Genomic DNA, 6,671 nt, shown 5'->3' on the forward strand with positions numbered 1-6,671 from the left:
CTCAAACGTTGGCTCAGACTGACTAAACATATGGCATTCTAAATACAAATCACTAGCATTTTGTCAGATACATGGGCCATTGAATATAAAGACAATGTTTGACAAACCACATGGACTACTGTCTGGAATAAAAGGGAAGATAAATTATGATCATTGGTAGCAAGATACACCAAGTCAGTAGAAAAAATATTTGAAGCAATTATTGGAACTCTTGACCTCCTCGGTGAAACATATACAACAGTGATGAAGGACTGATGTATTCTGGAAATAGAAAAGTCTCAAGCAATATGAAAAAGGTAGTATCTGGAGTAAATTTAGTCAAACAACAAAATTATGGACTTCTCATATCAAATCATATACAACTGAACACAAAGTTCAGCAATCAGGTGCAAACAGTATTTTGGAGACGGAGAATCTAAGGCATTAGATCATCTGAAACATAGAGTGATGATTGTGGCTCTTCGTTATGAAGTTTCAAATATGGCATCAGGATTCAAAGACGGAATCATGAACCCTATGCTCATTTATTCGAGAGACCATGTTTCATCAGAAGAAAAATCATGGGAAAGCCATGAATAGTTATGAAGAAAAAAGCAGCGTATAAAAGAATCAACGGCAACAAGGAGTCAGGTCCATACAAACAATTATGGGCAAGCATGAATTCTGGAGTCTTATGCCATACTAAAGGAGTTTTTTCGTGTACGTACAGTAAAAATGGACTTCCACAGGGGTGATTGTCTCCTCCGGGCAATACATTTTTATCGAGAAATGTATACATCTGTTGTGTGATTTCAGAAACGATTCTATTCGATATTCACATCATTTTGGGAGGAAGCAAAGTTCGAATGTATAAGGAGGAATCAAAGTTCGAATGTATATTGTGCAATATGAGATCAATCCGACATATGTATGATGTCGTGAATCTCCACGTTGGCATACAGAGACAAAACTATTATTCACGGGAAGTGCATATCACCAGATTTACTCACATTGCAGAGACTTTTGGCACAAGGCTTGGTGATTAATATTTCTCTAATCTGATCCCACTACAATAACCAGACACGTCAACCACTAGGAGCTTCGAAAGATTGCACATGCTTTTCTCCAGTTTTCATTTAAATGCAACATTATTAACCCACAAATGCGGATTATATCATTTTATAATCAATCCTTTGTATTATTTTTTTGATGAATAGTTCTTTTCTATTAATAAATAATATACTTAGTCACAATTCACAAAAAGTGTCAGGGGATACAAGATCACCCAACGTTTACACAGTAGAATCCTGAGTCATCCCTGAGCTTGTCAGTAGGGCTGGGAACAGTCCTGTCATCAGCAGCATTGTTGGGGGCCTGGTCAGCATCTTTAGTATCAAGACACAGAGGTGAGGTAGCCAATTCCAGGTGAAAGGGCCATTAACTAGGAATAATATGCCGAGCACTAGGAGGGGTAGCCACTAGGCCCAGGGACCAGCCTGTGCCACCATAAGGAAAGGAAGCCGAGCAGCGACACCAACCACCATCACCACCACTGGGAAAGTGGTGGCAGGAAGCCTACAAGCATTTTGTATGCGAGTGGTGGGTAGAAGAGATGCACCCCTGCTGGCCGCCCCTCAGCGACATGTATCAACCAAATGATCAAGAGCCACTCTAGCAACTATATAGGGGGCATTACCTCAATGATTGAGAAGCTCTTGAAGGTAGGCCACTTCAAGAGCCACCTTGTTGACTTGCACTTGTATTATTTGAAAACAACTAAAGGCTCCATCATATGTGATAATATTAAAGTATCATGGCAGACAATTAGGAATTAAAGAAGGCATGATTATAATTAGGAAGGAAGTATTAATTATTTTCAAGATTATGACTTTTTATATTGAAAAGTCATGCTCCTAAGTATATAAGATATATAATGTGGAACCCATTTTACAACAAGATAGAATAGACATTCAATATTTGAATATGTATATTCTCAATGATGAGTATTTTATATCTATATGTATGGAGGAAGAATGCTTATAATATGAATTTGTAATATAAATTTAATTATTTTAATTTTACAATAAAATAAAATATCCTTTGTTTATTTTTAAATGGTATGAAGATTTAAATTACAGATAATTCGTCCTCTCCTATACAATTTAAATATCAGATAAGTGGACATGGTCATTTAGGATCTTGAATGTGATCATTATAGATATAAAATATTGAATTGTTTCAATATTTGTGTCAAGTTTGTGTCCCTACTTGAGAATTTAAAGCTCAATCTGGACTAATTTAAGATTGCATAAATATTTGATTTGTCACATCCCAAGTATTTAATTGTTGGTAGTATAAGTATGTAGAACATTATAAATGTTTGTGTGAAAATCTTCATTGAATCAATAAAACCATTCAAAATCTATGTGCAACTTTATGCTTTTCTGGCATCAAGATGCTAATAAATGTATAGTTTCTATGGAAACATACAAACATTTTAGTAGAAATTGTGGTTTTGTTTATTGTCATTAAATAAAGTTGTATCTATTTCAATATATATTTTGGATTTAAGGCATTGTAACATTCTATTTTTTATTTTTCTTTATAGTTGCAGAATGTGAGATGAAGATTATAGATGTATGATGCCACACATAACGTTCAATATTGTTACACCCACAAACACGTAAGATGATTTAGGAATACATCATTCAAAATTTATTTCAATTGTTTGTTATCTAGTAGTGTCATTTAGAATTTTCAACCTATCTACAAGTCTAAGTTGTATTCTTGATTCGTTCATACAAATAGTATGCTCTTCAAAAGATAGTCATGTCTCCATTACCATACACAGTTTCTAATGTTTTAATTCATGATGTTGATGGCTCACAAAGTAAATCACAACATTTTCTATCCTTGGGTCTTTTCAAGAAAGTATCATGTTCATCTATCTTATTAGGTTTATGTTGCATGCCTTTGTAAGTTCACGCTTGTTGAATGGAGAATATACTTGAGAAGGATGGCTATTTATTAGGTTTATGTTGCATGCCTTTGTAAGTTCACACTTTTTGAATGGAGAATATACTTGAGAAGGATGGCTATTGAAAAAAAAATATGTCTTATAGACCACTTGATTATTTTCCAAAATGTAATCATTAACCAGAGAATACCCTGTAACTACTTTTCTTCTTTAGAAATTTACTATTTTTTGCCAGTGATATTTGGTGGAGAACATAATTACTCCATGTAGTATATTCTTTAGGATTATCAAGATTTTTGTATCCCTCTCCAAGTTCAAGCTCTATCCAATAACCTTAATAACTCCTTCTACATGGTCTTTTTGACTCTAGGAAACCTTGTTTCTAGGTATAGGGATTACACACTCATTGATTTTGGTGTGTAAAACAACAAGATCCTTCTTCTCTAAGATCATTTGCAGCAACTTCACAAAGGCATAACTTTGATCTAGTTCCAATCAAGATAAGCTTTGGTTCATCATTCTTGCAACTATCACTTATATCATATCCTCCTTTTTCAATACCTTGAGCTGTTATCCTTGTAAATTTTGCATCCAATTTATGTCTTGATAATGCAATGACAAATCATCCATCTTTGTAGTTGACTACTACCATATGAGCACCGACTATTTCATTTCCATCTATAGGCCTCAAAACTAGTAAATTTGGCACAAATATAAAACCTGCAAGTTGCTCAACTAGTTGGTTTCTTGTTTCATCTTCTCCTAGGTCAACTGAATTATGTGTTAGAATGTACACAACTCTAGCATTTCTCAAGACTATAATACAAATTGAATTTTTTATATAATCTGAAAATATGAGGAAGGTTTTTGTTAATGGGATTAATCTAGTAATATGTAAAGAAAGCTTACTTAAGATTCCTTCCATAGCATGTTCTCTAACCAAAAATTGACGTTCCTTCCCCATGAGGTTTTTGGGCTTAAAATCTTAAAATCTTAAAATTTATTTAAGAAGACCTTGTTTGAGATTCTGAGGTCTACACTTCCTCCTACTAGACTAGGAATGGAATAGGTAAGTAGATTCAAACACTTTTTGGAATATTCACATCTTGCACATAATGGATCAGATTCTGGCCATGGAAGAAGAGTTGATTCCCAATCATGAGGTATGCCACCCTAAAAAAGATTTTTGAATTCCTTTCCGTCACAAGAATATTTTTGTTTTTATTTTTTTAAATGTTGCATTTCATTCTCTCACTAAATAGAATGGGATCTCTCTCAATTCAAGTAGACTAAAACCATATTTACCACTCATTTCTAAAAGTCCTATTTGGACATCAAGCCACAATCTTTTTGGACCAACAACAATTGAAACATCTCAACTTGACCCTAGGGTTGTTGTTTTGTCTTTCAAAGATAGTTGCACATCTTAGGTCTCTACCATATGCTCTTTATGGGGTAAGGAAACCTCTTATTCCAAATGCTCTGCTATGGACTTTGTCCACCTAATTTTTTTGATGTAGAGACTTTTTGCTCATCTTTTCTCCTATTTGGTCACTTATGTTTGTGATTTGGTAAAAATATTGAAAAAAATTCTTTTAATGTTTGGATCCTTCATTGAATTAGTAACTCTTGCATAATTTTAACACAATGCTTTTACAGATACCGAAGTAAGTGCTTGAAAAACAACTAATGTGATTTATTTTATTTATTCATAGCATGGTACATCTATTAGAAATAATAATGTTCATCATAAAAAATTGAAAATGCAATGCCAACATCTAAATTAGTTGGTGGGTAAATACTATGAGAAAAGGGATCCGACTATGGCTATTTTTGCATATAGATGGGGACAATATGATGAAGAGCTTTTTAATGTTACCAATAAAATTTCTCTATTTAAGCTCCAAGAAAGGTATGTATTATATACATGTAGTGTATTAAAAATGATTAACATGCTTCCCAACCAACGAGTATGTTACATTGTTGTGCAGGTATGTTGTTGAGCGGATGGAACCTAAACTCTAGGAAGAATTTTTTAACCGAAAAAATCCATTCCAGAGGCAACTTATTGATCAAGTTGTACATCAACTACTTTATTTGAAAACAAAATTCTGAATTAGGTGTGTGCGATAGTGGTAGATGAGAAGTCATATTGAATGCTTTCACTAATTCTAATGATTCAATAATTCTATTGAATCATTCATTCACATTAATTATGCTATAGAGTTCCTTGATGTGATAAGGGAAACAGAGCTACCTAGTGTGTATCGTGACCTGGTTAAATTATTTTTGATGGTAATGAAAAATATTAATGAATCAAAAGTTGATAGTGGTCTTCTCTATGCATATGGACTTGGTGAAATTGAAGAATTTATCTCGACAACAAATGTTACTAATCTTCAAAGTGTTGGAGATCATCTATTTCATGAAGCTCTATATGAGGCTGCTAAGAAAATTTTCAATTTCATTTCCAAATGGGAAAAACATGACAGCACTCTTGTCAAAGTTGGTCAATTTCAAGGACCAATTGATATTGCTCGAAAGGAAAATAGTTCAAAGACATGGAAGGAAGTATATTTTTCCTATGTTGATGTCAAGGAGTTTAGATTGGCTTAAATATGTGGTTTGAAGATCATTATACAGGTAATTGGTTTATCAACAAAAGCTCTTATCTATGTGGTTTATTCAATGTAAATAGGAATTTTGACATAAAGAGATAATATTTTGGATATTAATGGTTTCATTCTAAAGCATTTTTTTTCTCTTCATCGTAATTTGGGAAAGTTAATCAACAATGTTTATTTGTAATGATTTCCTATTTGTTATTGTTGTTTATTATTCACCTCTTATTTTCGCTTGATTACTCACTTAAGATTGCTTCCTTAGACTTTGCTATTTTTATTCACTATGACATGACTTACAATCCTTTTCATTCATGATAATAGTTTCTTATTGAGGTGGTGCTATAATAATGTTTATAGTCTATTGTTGTAAGTTAAATAGATTTGTTTTGATGGCATTTTCCTCTTGAATGTTAACTTCTTCTCTTTTAATGAGTTCTTATGCTAATTGGTTTGATATAGATATCTTATTGTTGAAGAGTAATATCAGTGGACTATTATCCTTTTTTTTCTTCTATGCTTTATCTCCATCCAACATATTGATTAGAGATTTTATGTCCAAGGGCTTCAAATATTGGTAAAGAAAATATTTAAAAGTTAAGTGATTAGAAGAGAAGCAAATATCTTTTTTCCCTTTTGTTGTTTTGAGAATGGAGATAGAGAGCAAAATATAAATTGATTCTTTCAACAAGAATTTTTAGAGTAGAGATGGCAGAGTTCCTCTATCTCTTGTGCAAATTTCTTGTAAACTCATCACTTACAAAGGTAAGATATAATCTTTCATTCTAAGATCTATATTTCTTGTCAATTTTTATGCCTCAAGATTCATGGGTACTCTAATGAACTAGTCCTATTGTTGTTCTTTCTTTAGATTGTTCAATTGTGGTAGCATGAAAGGATAAGGAGTTCTTCGTAGTACAAGATGTTAAGTGCAATACTTTTTTAATGGTCCCTAATATTCTTATTAGGCTAATAATAATCATTGAAGGATAATTAGTCTTTTCCAAACATGGAGTTTTTAATGCAAAAACTTACAGGAAACAAAATATTGTCTACGATGGATGGTCTTCTAGTTACAACCAAGTGAAAGTCAA

Source organism: Cupressus sempervirens, chromosome 4, assembly GCF_028749045.1.
Source record: "Cupressus sempervirens isolate cs-2001-9-10 chromosome 4, ASM2874904v1, whole genome shotgun sequence".
NCBI lineage: Eukaryota > Viridiplantae > Streptophyta > Pinopsida > Cupressales > Cupressaceae > Cupressus > Cupressus sempervirens.